This window comes from Tinamus guttatus, unplaced genomic scaffold (genome assembly GCF_059628265.1).
Source record: "Tinamus guttatus ecotype Peru unplaced genomic scaffold, ASM5962826v1 Tinamus_guttatus_pri_ptg000659l, whole genome shotgun sequence".
Lineage (NCBI taxonomy): Eukaryota > Metazoa > Chordata > Aves > Tinamiformes > Tinamidae > Tinamus > Tinamus guttatus.
In genome coordinates this window covers 1,406,293-1,419,691 of record NW_028289193.1, presented here as the reverse complement: position 1 = coordinate 1,419,691, position 13,399 = coordinate 1,406,293, and the positions used below count along the sequence as shown (strand labels likewise).

At 40.2% G+C, this 13,399-nt stretch overlaps 4 non-coding genes across 4 annotated transcripts; 2 read left to right on the top strand and 2 right to left on the bottom strand.

The window, feature by feature from the left end:
• Positions 1-290: 290 nt before the first annotated feature.
• On the bottom strand, positions 291-363 carry TRNAA-AGC (transfer RNA alanine (anticodon AGC)). The gene has a single exon. It is a non-coding gene; the product is annotated as a tRNA-Ala (tRNA).
• A 2,418-nt stretch (positions 364-2,781) lies between these two features.
• On the top strand, positions 2,782-2,854 carry TRNAA-AGC (transfer RNA alanine (anticodon AGC)). The gene has a single exon. It is a non-coding gene; the product is annotated as a tRNA-Ala (tRNA).
• A 937-nt stretch (positions 2,855-3,791) lies between these two features.
• On the bottom strand, positions 3,792-3,864 carry TRNAA-AGC (transfer RNA alanine (anticodon AGC)). Its single transcript has one exon. It is a non-coding gene; the product is annotated as a tRNA-Ala (tRNA).
• Positions 3,865-10,785: 6,921 nt separating this feature from the next.
• TRNAA-AGC (transfer RNA alanine (anticodon AGC)) lies at positions 10,786-10,858 on the top strand. Its single transcript has one exon. It is a non-coding gene; the product is annotated as a tRNA-Ala (tRNA).
• The last annotated feature ends 2,541 nt before the right edge of the window (positions 10,859-13,399 follow it).

Genomic DNA, 13,399 nt, shown 5'->3' with positions numbered 1-13,399 from the left:
GACACTCTGCGTCAGTTCTCTGGGCTTCTTTCAGCCACTGTTTTTCATAAAGCCTGTAAGAGCTTCTTATTGCAGAATTCTGTATTGTTCTGCCAAAGCTGACTGAAACCTGCAGGGAAGATTCAGAGTTACTACAGGGGACAAAGACAGTTGTGTAAGCCGTTTTTTTTTAGTAAGCCAAGGAAGGCAGGAATTCAGTTTTGCTCTAATTAAACAAGATGATTTGACCCAAAGTAATAACCTATTTTCATGGTTTCCACTTCTAGCCTTAACAGTTTTCAACAAAACGCTGGAGAATGCGGGCATCGATCCCGCTACCTCTCGCATGCTAAGCGAGCGCTCTACCATTTGAGCTAATTCCCCCCATTTTATTATCCATAGGGATCACAAAAATCTCAGCTTCAGAGCGTACAGAGTTGTGGATTTTAAATACGTGTTGTATTTTCTGTCTTGTGCTGGTGTCTCTTCACAAACATTCAACTTATTCGAAACTTGTTTTGGAATCTATTTAACATGTAGTATTTCAATATTGCATTTTCCAATGAAGTGGCTGGAAACAAGACAAGCCAGGAGAGACATCTTTTCCAAATGTGTAAAAACAAACAAAAAATCCCAACTTGTTAATTCCAATTCACAGAAAGATTTCTGTCACTTCTGATCAAAGATTTCTGGTCCTTGATTTCCCTCATACAGACACGACAGTTTCTAGTTATGTTTACTTGTTGTTTATTCAAAAAAACCACATCATTTTAGTTTATTCTCACCTAACTACAGAATGGTTGAGGTTAGAAGGGACCTTTAGGAACCACATAGTCCAAGCTGCTCAAGCAGCGTCAGTTAAAGGAGGTTGCCCAGGACCCTGCCCAGGTGGCTTTTGAATATCTCCAAGTTGGAGACCCCACAGCCTCTCTGGGAAGCTTGTTCTGGTGCTCAGGCTCTCCCCCTGTGAAGAAGCTTTTCCTTATCATCACACAGAATTTCCTGTGTTTCACTTGGTGTGCTTCCTCTTGGCCTGTAACTGGGCACCGCTGAGGTGAGTCTGGCCCCATCGTCTTTAGATCCTCCCTTCAGATACTTACACACATTGGTAAGATCCCTTCCTCACTCTTCACCACACTGAATTCTCATCAGATATATTGCAGCATTTGAAAAATAAGATAGGTATATCTAAAAAACAACTGCTTAACTCTCTCCAAAACTTCAGTTAAATGAGTGAAAACATCTTTTGTATGTAACTGTTTCTCCCACCATTACAAAGACATCCTGAGAGTGGAGGATGCGGCCATCGATTCCGCTCCTTCTCACATGCTAAGCGAGCACTCTGCCATTTGAGCCAATTCCCCCACAGCACCGTGATTTATCCAGTCCCCACAGGTTTTAGTAACAACTACACTAAATGCCCCCCACTCTTCTTAGGTTTGTAACAGTGTGTGAGGTAAAAAGTTGTCATGTTCCTTAAATCGTGAGTTAAAAGTTCAAGAAGGTTTTCCTGTGAAATTCCAGAATAATGTAAGGCACTTCATGGCAGCCTGCATGACAAGGCCTGAAGCCTTTCAATGCCACCAGATCTCCACCTGGATTCATCTTTTTCTTTTAAAGGGCAGCTAATTCTTCTGTATGGAAGGAAGTCAAATTGCAAACAGTGCAACAGCAGAGCTTGGTGAGATATAAGACCTGGATTTGCCTTAGTGCACCCTGAGAAGACAATCTCAAAAGCAAAGGTCAAATCTGATTTTATTCATTTATATTAATGCCACCAAGGAGATACATTGCAATGATCTCTATTAGTGGTGTACATGGACACAAAACCTTCACAGTTGAAGCCAAGTAGCAATGAAGGGGTAAGAATTAAGAAGACCATGTTATTTTCAGTCAGGTAGGTAAGGAAGGTTGCCTAACCGAGAGGAAGAAAGAAAAAAAAAATTACTTATCCAGCTGTGCCAACATTTAGCCATTAGAACGAGTTCAAGATCGCTAAGCCAAGTCAGTAATAAGACACTGCAAAGAAGGGTAAGAATAAATCTTTATTGCCTTTCAAAGATTGAGGTTATGCAGGAAAAACACTCTGTAGTGATACTAAAGCAGCTTGTTTCATATCCTTATCTTGATGACCAAAGATTGTACTGTATTTGTCCTCTATAGCCTTTCACAAAAATCATAATAGCATTTTTGTTCCCAAATAGTTCACCAACAACTTAAGTATGACTACAGCTGACTTTTTATATTTCTCATTTTTTTCAGGTTGATCTTGCATATTTAAGATTTGAACTTAATTTTCCAACTCAGCCCCGCCTCAAGAAAAAGACATACTTTCCTGAATTATATTTGAAGTATGACATAAATGGTTCATTTCCACAAACTGCTGTGTGGAAAAGCCTTTAGACCACTTGTATTTAGATCGCTATATTTATAGCTTACAAATAGTTAGGATACAAATAGTTAAAACTATTAAGGTTTTAAGGTAAAATTAAGCAGAAAAAAAAAGAGAAAAATGGGTGGGAGGAGGGAAATAAACCACTGCAGAGATGAAACTCCTAGTTCTTCCTTTCTCCTGCCTACATAAACACTAGAGGGAGGCTTTATTCCAGAAAAAAAAAAAAGTACTATTTTATCAAAGTAACAGCAGCAAATGTATTGGTACCACTGCTGCTCCTAAGTCGAGAGAGCTCTCTGGCTTTTAGGCTAACTGATTCACTGTTACTGAATAGGCAGGTAGATTCCACCAGAAAACAGCTCAATCTCCCAGACAAGCTGCGGTTCGGCGGAACTGGGCCCCACGGAGGGGAATTAGCTCAAATGGTAGAGCGCTCGCTTAGCATGCGAGAGGTAGCGGGATCGATGCCCGCATTCTCCAGCGTTTTGAGAACACACACGTACATATAGACACAGTGCAGACCTTCTTCATTGTTCAGGTTTGTGAAAAAATATATAGCTTCAATACATACTATTCCATAAAGCAAATATATTAGGAAAATGTATCAATTAGTAGACTGCACTAATGAGGTGAAAAATGATTTCTTCACAAAAGCATCTATTATCAATAATATCAATGTTTAATACAGGAAATAAATTCACTTGTGCACCTTACATATGCATTAACTTTTTTTTCTTTTTAGATTTTAATTTTGTGAATATTTAGCAAAGTCTCCTATGAAAATATGTAGAATTATGTAGAAGTACCTAAATAATCATTAGCTCCCTGGGTTAGAATTTCAGTCTTTCCAGCCATCCTGCACCTGCTTTTCTAGGGAGGATGGGCAAGATACACTTCTTCGTAAGCTCAATCTCTATTTTGCATATTATTCTTGACTTGTATTTTAAGGTCACTGTCTGACATTAGCTTATTTAGCTAGTTAGCTCATATTCTTTTCTGCCTCAGATCACCTGCACTGCCTTTCTCTTTCAGAAGTCTCACAATTTCAATTTTTCCCTCAACCATTAACCAAATGTTTATCTTTGATCAACATTAACTACTTAAATAAATTATTCATATCATGCTTCCTAAAATTGGGTCAATTTATAACCTTGTAAAACCACTAGAGAAAAAAACGTATCTAAATTAAAAAAAAAAAAGAAGGAAGTGCAACCTGTCAAGGGTGCTTTTGATTTATTCTTTAAAATCCATTTACATAAATTATATATATTTTTAGTGCAGGCGCTTATTGTAATTATACATAAAGACATTTACAAAACTCTGTTCGCCAAAGCAGTAATTAAAAGAAGTTTGAGTAGTAGTAATAATAATAAAGCATTATTCAGTGTCTGTAAAGAGACACCCCTGCAATAGTAAGTGGAGAATGCGGGCATCGATCCCGCTACCTCTCGCATGCTAAGCGAGCGCTCTACCATTTGAGCTAATTCCCCTCCCGGGGCAGGGCGGGAGCCTCCTGCTCCTCGGAGGCTGCGTGTTCCTCACGGACACACTCACCGACTGCCGTTCACCCACTGTCTTGAGCGCAAACAAAACCTTTCACCTAACAAACACACACCAACGAATCAAACACACACCTCACACTGGCAGCTGGCAGTCAGAGTCTGGTAATTCAGTAATTCTTTACATAACGGAACACAATTTTCCAGGGAAAACTCTAAGAAAAATTAGGTCTTAAAGCAGACGGCTTTTGACAGCCTTGGTGGGAATTCTGCCTGATTGGAAATCTGGACTCCTTGATTCAAAAGCACGTTTTATCCAGCTGAGCTGCATCTGAAGAATAGGTCTGCACCTCCTAGCAATGGTAGATTTACATTTGCAGCCAACAATGGTGACTTCAGAGAAGTGTAATTTTACATTTCTAAAATAAGTTTTTTCTATTTCTAATCCCTAGATGGAAGAGAATCAGCCAAGTGACTATCCATTTTCACAGTTCACAATTTAGTAAATTTGATAGCATAGTATTAACAGTTTTGTTCTTCCAGTCTGGCTGATCCTGACCACTGAAATAGCCTCTTGGGGCAATGGAGTTCTGGACTTAAGTTACAAAAAGTGCAAAAAAAGCTCCCTAACAGAATACAGCAAAAGTTATCACTGCTTTACACCGAAGTCCTGCCCAGATAACAATTTGCTCACAACCCAAATGTAGAGCAGTTCCGCTAAATGGAGAATTTTCTACAAGTATGTTCCTACTTATCTCCCCACTGCTCTTCCTCAGAGCTGCAGAAGTGTTGGTACTTTTGAGCTTCAAGTATTTCAAATAAAAAGATTTTTTTTTTTAAGAAATAGGTGAGTTAATCTAAAAAACACACAAACAAGCAAAGCAAAACCCCTCTCTTACAGCTTCTTTCTTGATTTGCCTGGCACTCTAAGGTCACACTTGCATGTAAGGTTCCTTCAACTCTCTCAAGATCCTCTCCAAGTACTTGGTGATTTCTGAAAACCACAACAACTAAATTCTCGCCTTTACAGGACATCTAGGTTATTACTCAAAGATGAATACTTTTTTTTTTTTCTTTCTTCTTTTTTTAATAACTAGGGTTATATTTTCACTCATGAAATAAAGTAATTAAATATTTAAAAGATTTTGCTGAGCCTAATATTTAAGGGTATATTGTTTTGGTGTGACATGATATAATTCAGTCTGCAGTGCTCTGCAGACATCACGTCCGTTCCTAGCCACAAGCGAAGCCGAAGAATCAGAATGAATGTCATTAGACAATAATAGATGGCATTACTTTCTCATGAAAGTCATTCTTCTATCATATTTTTAAGGCAATATTGCTGTATTAAAAACAAAACAAACGAAAAATTTCAATTTCAGACAGACTTAATTTACTTTGCTGGCACCAGGACAGACACAGTACCAGGCTGCGCTGGACCATGAGTGATAACATCACCCGTTAGCAAACACCAGAATGCAGCAGGAGGAATATCCCTAGCTTGCTCCTGCCTTTCACAGGCTACAAGTGGATGCCAAGGGCAGCTCCTGTTTATGTTCAGCTTAATCACAAGCACAGCAGGAAATGCTGAGTTACTCAAGTAGCACCCTGTCTACAGTACTACCCTGGGTCTTCTCTAAGGAAGAAGAGTGGGCTGGATTTTAATTATCTTTGATATCTTTTTAATACATCTTTTGTACTGTGGTTCTGTAACATCACAAAAACAATCTTGCTGGCTATCAAACAACTCACTTTTTGCTGCCTTCCCATGACACAAAGATTCTGTCACTGCCTCACCCCCACTACACAGAAACAAATATTTTCATGGAAGGATGCGTATTGAGACTTACAATTTCTTCATGATCTATTTCTGAACCAGATGTACCTAGGGAGCATCTCTGAACACGCAAGCTGCAACTGCAAGTCTCATTAGGAGTCTAATCCAACCTTCTATTGGATACATCAGTGGGGGAAAAAAAATTAGAATTTTATGATTTCTGTATCTTGAGCTCCCTCCTATGAATTTTTACTAAGGAACAAACCCATCCACTCACCTGTGATATTTTTTCTATTACAATAAAGTAGCTTTGAAAAGACTAACTTCCTCTTGCCTCCCTGCCCCCAAGAAAAGCAGAAAGACAAAGACCAGAAGAACCGGTTATATAGAATGATCTGAAAAATATTCTCAGCTGTCACATTCGGAAAGCAAAGTTACAAGGTACAAAGAGACCACTGGCATTCAGCGTATACTTAGCATCCATTTACTCAAGCCTTCTTGAAAATGCTGGTCCTTGACTACATACCCCACTGTGCTACACAGTCATTCTGGAATTTAAAGAGAGAAACCATCCCTATCAGTAAGATGATGCCATTTACTGACAAAACTGCTTAATTACAGTGCACTCGACATACAGGTATAGCACCAAAGCATTCTAACCAAACTGAATTAAAAACACAGGGAGTTTAAGCTAGCACCCACTTCACAAAGTTCTTTGATGGGAGTTATTCTCTGATTCCATCCATTTGTTGCTGAGCTTCAGCTGAACAACACCTGAAAAAGAAAACAACAGATATTAGGCTCTTATTAACACAAATAGAGAATGGTGTTTTAAGGACCCACCAAAGGTGCTGCAGAAGGAGTTGAGGTACAATTCATACCGATGTCGTAGGGGTAGGACCTCCAAAGCCATCCCCTCCCTTAGCAGCTCTCCCTGCCAGCAGGATCCACACCCCGTGCCCTAAAATGCACACTCCCCACCTGGCGAAAAGGGGGACTCCATGAAAACAGCCACCAGAACCAACAAACCTCTCGGCAAGAAACCGCGGAAGGGCTGCGGAAGGGCTATGAACGCACCCGAACGGGCTGCGGCGGCTCCGCTAACGCCTCCGCGGCGCCGCGCTCTAGAAGCTTCTCCGGCGGCGCGTGCGCCTGCGCCCCCAACGGCCGCCGCCGCAAATGGCGTTCGCCGCGACGCCCGTGCTGGCGTGGGGCCACAGCGTGCGTGAGGGCGGCTTCGCGCTCCTCGGGGCTAGCGCTGCCATGGTGGGTAAGTGTCCGAAATGAGCCGTGCCTGTGCGCTGGGGCTTCGCCGTGCCTGTGCGCTGGGGCTTCGCCGTGCCATGGTGGGTAAGTGTCCAAAATGAGCCGTGCCTGTGCGCTGGGGCTGCGCGGTGCCATGGTGGGTCAGTCTGCAGAATAAGCCGTGCCTGTGTGTGGAGACTGTGCGGTGTCCCCTTCCCTTTGGAAGCTCCCTCTGCCCTGTGGAGGCTGTGGAAGGAAAAAGCACGTTTTGTTCTGGGTTTCCCAAGTGTAATGTAATAGCAGCTCAGCATATACCTTTAGGTAAGCCTAAGAATATTTTAAAAGTAGTCATGTATGCTTATTTTCTTATTGTGAGGATGAAAGTTATAAAAAGCAATTGATAGATTCATGTTTAGGGATGATTGAACTCTGATCTACACCCATATTTTGATAGTTCCTAGCATTTGTGAACATGACTTTTAAATAACTTGATTTTTTTTAGCTTTTTGTATGTTCCTTTTTTATTGTCTGAAAAGACTAAAAAGTTTTAGGCTTATTTGTAAAAATATATAGATATATAGATATATATACATATACTATCAAGCTTTATCTGTGACCTTTCAGCACTGTATTACCAGATGAACCCTATTAATTGTGTAGCAAGAAATGACAGTTTTTCTAGGGGTTTTTCCACCCTCAATCTCTTTTGCCAGAAGGATGGGTGAAGCTGTGCAGGTAACTAAGCTAATCCACCTTTATGTTCTCTTTTCCTTCCCTTAGTGTCCCTGAAAGTTTCAGGTTTAACCTGTCTCCAGAACTTTCTGTTATGTTTTCATGGTGTTGAATCTTGCCCCCTTCCCCTCCACCCCCTCAAAAAAAAAATTCAAAAACTAACTTTGAGCTAAAGCTGGGCAGACCTTTTGGTGGCAAAAGCAAGTACCTTTCAGTAGTTTGTGAGTACTTCTTTAATATTCTGTTAGTAAAATTTCACCTATTTCAGCAAATAAAAGATCATGAGGATACATCAGTAACCTTAAACAAAATCACTGCAGACCCAAACAGGAGGTCACTCAGGGTTGCCTGTTCTAAATACCTGTTTTGTCATGACTACTAAAAACGCTTGGCCTCTACAATGGCCTAATTAATGTTTGTTAGCTACCTCACTCCAAATTCCTGCAGATGATTAGAAGAGTAGGTGCTATTAGCCACAACGGAGAATCAGTAGGTAGTTGAAATTCCTTAAACACATGAAAATTGTGTGCCTTAGCGGCCCTATGTCCTAGTTGCTGCTTCGAGCTGCCAGCTCTAAGCAAGCTTCCTGCACAAGGAAAGATGGTTGCTGCTTCTGTAGCCTTCGAAGAGCAGTTTCCTCCCAGCTCTTCGAAGGTTTCGCTTTCAGATTGACTTTTTCATTTAAGTCTAAACGTTTTTGACAGTTGTGTGTAGCTGACAATGCCCTCACGGGCCTCCTCAAGCTTTATGTGCTCACAATAATTCATCAATTGTTTCAAATAACTTTCTGAAATAAATAGGGTTTTGTGATACAGAAAGCTAGTATGTTTTCCACCAAGTACTTTCACCAGCGAAAATGAGCTGAATCTTGTGTGGGTGTTCTAGCAGCTGCCATGGAAAAATGAATTATTTATATTGCGAAGATCCCCCTTTGCTTCACAAGTGCTATAGATACATCACTTTTATGCTGGTTTTGATCTTGAAAACATTCTACAAATATTAATAAACTACATAGAAGCGTTCACTCCCCCCAGATACAAGAAATATATTTAACTTTGGCAGATTTAGCTTTAGTATTTTTAGAAATTAATGCGATTTAAATTTAGTTTGCCATAAATTCCCAACAGCTTTATCTTAGATTTTAATTCTCACATGGACCCTTTATGCCTTTAGCGTGCTGACAGCTAACTCCATTTTCTGAGTTCTGCATTCTTTCTTCGTATATTTTCTGTTGGCTGTTGCAGGCACCATCAGAAAATTTGTTGCAAAATTGACACTAAAGTATGTTGAATGTTATATGGATGCTCCCATACAGAATAACAGATTAAACTATTCCTGCTCTGTGTTGCCACCTTCCAAAGAAGCCACCTCCAGAAGCGGTTGAATGTGTATGTGTGGTAGCTCCAAGTGATCCATCGCATGTCAGTGCTAACATGAATAAACTATCAGACCTGGTGTCACTAGTCAGACTATACAGAAACAAGCCAGGCCAGTTGTAAGGCAGGCAGTGGGCAGTTTTACATCCATCCGCGCTCTGATTTGATTTTGCCTCAGCTTTGCTTACTCTTTATGGTTGAGTAATACTTTCCATTCTGCAGTCATGAGAAATAGCTTGGCAAACCTTCATTGTGTAGTCTAGGACTACATTACAGCAAGATCCTCTGCTTCTCTGTAGATGGAAGAGCATAAGCTTAAGGAACAAAGTGCCACTAGGTAGTAAATTAAGGTGTCTGTATATATTACTCTAGGTATGCTCTGTAGGGAAGAGCACAAACCCACCCTGCCCTGTCAAATCAGACAAGTTTGTAAACTCCTCGCATCCTGTAGAGAAGCAGAGTCCCAATTCCCTTGTTGGCTGTGCCATTTTATATTCAGTAGTAAGTTTGTGTCTCAAAGATACTTAGAGACTTCCATAGCTGAAACAAAGATGGGAAAGGTGCAGAGTGGACCAAGTCAACCATGAGTTTGGCTGAGTCCTAAAAATGCTGCATTAATCAACTATATTCATGTGCAAGTCACAAAACTCCAGCACATCATGGTTCAAGTCATTTGTCATACTTGTGTGTGTTAAGAGTTCATAAAGTCAGTGTTTTAAGGTTGCCAGAAGTTACATATTTTATTGTGGGGAAGTGCGGTTGGGGAGGTAATAGCCAAGGAAAGTACAGGTGTGTTTGAATTCAGTTTGACTGTACCACTCTGCAGAAGTACAGCAGCCAGACACTGCCCTTCCCAGAGGAAGTTCGATGGCAGGGGAAGATGGCAGGAGTGGAGCCCAAGCGAGATTTTTTTTTTCTCTCTCTCTCTGAAAGATGTGGATTTGTCTTGTAAGCTGTTATAATCTGAAGAGTTATGAGGCTAAGAAAATACCATTATCTGTAATATTTCCCAGAGAAGAAAGCTACTGCTTTATTTCCTTCTCAACATAAATCTGTGTGTGTGTGTATGTAGGCATAAGTCTCAATGAGGCATATAATATTTTTCTCTCATTAAACATTTTTTGGGCTTTTTCCATGCATATGCCTTAAATTGAAAACAAAAAAACAAACAAAAAAAAAACAAAAAAACCCCATAGGTTTCCTCATGGAATTTGGAACAGTTGTTTAATACCTTTTTATTTTTTGCTTCTTTCAGTAAGATATTTCATTTCTTTTATATAACTCCTGATCTTTTTGAAGAGCTTTTTATATGCAGACAGCTGAATAGCAGAGACTTGTGTCATAGAATTCCTGATGGGTAGGATTCTGCTGGTGGGGTACGTTCTGCGAGGCCGATCACGCGCTTCCCGCTGCGCGGTGCGGTTGGTTGTTGGTGCAGGGGAGCAGTGACTCAGCAGGATGCAATGACTGCAGGAGGGCTGTGCTGGCCCTCGCGGTGCGTCCAGGACTCAGCAGGATGCAGTGACTGCGCGGGAGGGCTGTGCTGGCCCTCGCGGTGCGTCCAGGACTCGGCAGGATGCAGTGACCGCGCGGGAGGGCTGTGCTGGCCCTCGCGGTGCGTCCAGGACTCAGCAGGGTGCAGTGGCCGCGCAGGAGGGCTGTGCTGGCCCTCGCGGTGCGTCCAGGACTCAGCAGGATGCAGTGGCCGCGCGGGAGGGCTGTGCTGGCCCTCGCAGTGTGTCCACACGCTGCAACTGCCGCTTTCCTCCTCTTTTTGCAGCAGGGGAATTAGCTCAAATGGTAGAGCGCTCGCTTAGCATGCGAGAGGTAGCGGGATCGATGCCCGCATTCTCCACTGGATGTTTTGAACAATTTTATTGTGAACAACATTTAAACAAATTCGTTGTGAATTAAGAAGCAGCACTTAAAAGTTTGTTTGCTGTTTACATTGTACACAAGCAAAAAGTATATAAAAATCTGTAGGAATTTTTATGTAAAGAAATTCACACACCACCTTCAGTATTTAATTTTATCTTTTCAAAATTATATGTAACTTTGCATACAGGGAGGAAAATGGAATACCTAATAAAGCTTATTGATCTTTTTAGTAGCAACAATAAATTATGTGTATGAATAAGAAAAAAATGAGGAATTTTTATCATGATCTGAAATTTTTAGTTTATCATTTCATGAGTTAAGTGTATGTTTGATATTATTGTTTACTATTTAATAGTACGTATCGTAATAGAACAAATCTTGTATTTCTGCAGTGAGGAATACTTTGCTCTTTTGGTTATGCAGTATCTTACTAGAAGCAACAGGCCTAACTATTATATAACTATACTGCTGCTAGTAGCAAGTTATGTCCTTTGCTTGTGAAGCTTAACATGTGTGAAACATTCTGGAAAATTTTCCCTATAAACCTGTATTTCCACTTCTAAGTCTTTGTGAGATATTTTCTATTTATATTACTATAATACTATACTATTTATTCTATTTTCTATTTATATTACTATAATACTATACTATTTATTCTATTTTCTATTTATATTACTATTTCTATTTTTATTACTATCTCATTCAGCTGTTTAACTGCTTGTATTTAACGTCTTGGCAGCATAGGGCAAAGCTTAATGCGTATAAATGTGGGGCCCTTGTTTTCCTGAAAAATGTTAAAGTGAAATCATTCACAAATTGTGTAAAAAAATAATTCATACAGTGATTCTGTGCAAACACCATCTTGGGACTATGGATATTAAAACAAAATCAGAAAGCAAAAATTGTGAATTAGGTTTAAAGTTAAGAAAAGGGAGGATACTCTGCTACATAATTGCATGGGTGACACTTGTGGAGAAAATTAGTGTGTCCTGAAATGCATGTATGATATGAGAAGCCACGAGTTGCCTCTGGAGTGATGGGATGGAGACTGAGTTTGCTTATTTCCCTTGTCTCCAAGTACTGGAGAGAGCAGAGGTATTCAAATGTGAAGGCTGATAGATAAGTGCAGGCAAAATACACGTGGTAGAGAAGGTTACTGCCTTCAGGAGTGCGGGCTGTGTTCATGTAGTGATTTCAGTACCCATTTGCTTGGAAGAAGCTTCTCAGTAGGTCTGTGTGTGTGGAGATTGGTTAATAGCCAACACATTCTGTCCTTTTGAAGAGGATTAGTCATGCTGTTTTTCTCTACTAATCAGATGCAAAATGTGTATTGATTAAATGAATGACTTCACTGTTGCTCTGTGCAGGTTCAGTCTGCAGTCACTTTTAGGACTACGGCTTCTATCTCTAACTGCGCTAGACTAAGGGCTGCCTGTTATATTTATGCACAGCTTCCTAGAATAGAGATCTGGTGTTTGTTAGACCTTCTAACTACTAATAGACTGACACTAATGATAATAGCTGTAAGAGGTTTTTTCTCATTGCATGTTAAGTTTTATGTCTGTTTAGATTGTGGTGTGAAGAATTTACTTGGTTCGTTTTCTGGAAAGTTATCATTTTTATAGTAAACCTGTTTTAAGGTAATGTTACCATATTTTTGGTAGTCTGGGAAATGGGGAGTAGCTATTTCTTATGTCTTTTCCATAACACTTGAGACTTTGTGGCCGTGTTAGCAAATCTCCAGGGGAAGGAGGGAGGGTGTTGGGGGACCATTATCCTGGCAACTCCGGGACAGTGTTTTTCAGCAAGAGGACTGGGCAGAGCATAAGCTCAAAAAATCTTCTTTAAATAAAAACACATTTCACAACATAATTGTGATATGCTCACTTTCTGGCTGAGCACATATATATATATATTTTTTTTTTTTAAGTAGGTGATGCTATGTAGTGTTTAACAGTACAGCTTGTAAGAGGTTTTTTAGTATTGAGTCCCTTAACCCTAAATATTTTGATGCAAATGTAAACAGAACAGTATTTCGAGGAAGAATTATTTTGCTTCAAGAAAAGGGTGAGAGGTGAATTATTACCATACATAAGCACTCAGTAGTTTGGAGAAAAGGAACATTTTATGCCTTTGAATTCGTTCAGCTTCTCATTAGCTAAGGATGTTTTATTTCGCCATCAATATTGCAGGGAACACCATTATTACCCCAGTAAATTTAGTTTCCCTCTTCTAATGTTCGACTATGCTGTTGGAGTACTATAATACAAGGCACCTCACCTCTACCAGCAATGTTGTGCTTTTTGGCCACTGTTTTGCCTTTATTTCCCATGGCTGCAGTCGATATTGGAATAATTTGTTGCTCCTAAGGCTAAGATGGGTCCCGTACCTAGATGTACGTGGAAGTGGAATCTTCTGTCTGCTTTCAGAAACTCACTGAATACAAGCGAGCTTGGGCTGGTAAACTGCTGCCCTGTTTATATCGTGTCTTCAGTGAAACACACCCCTGTGTTTTTCA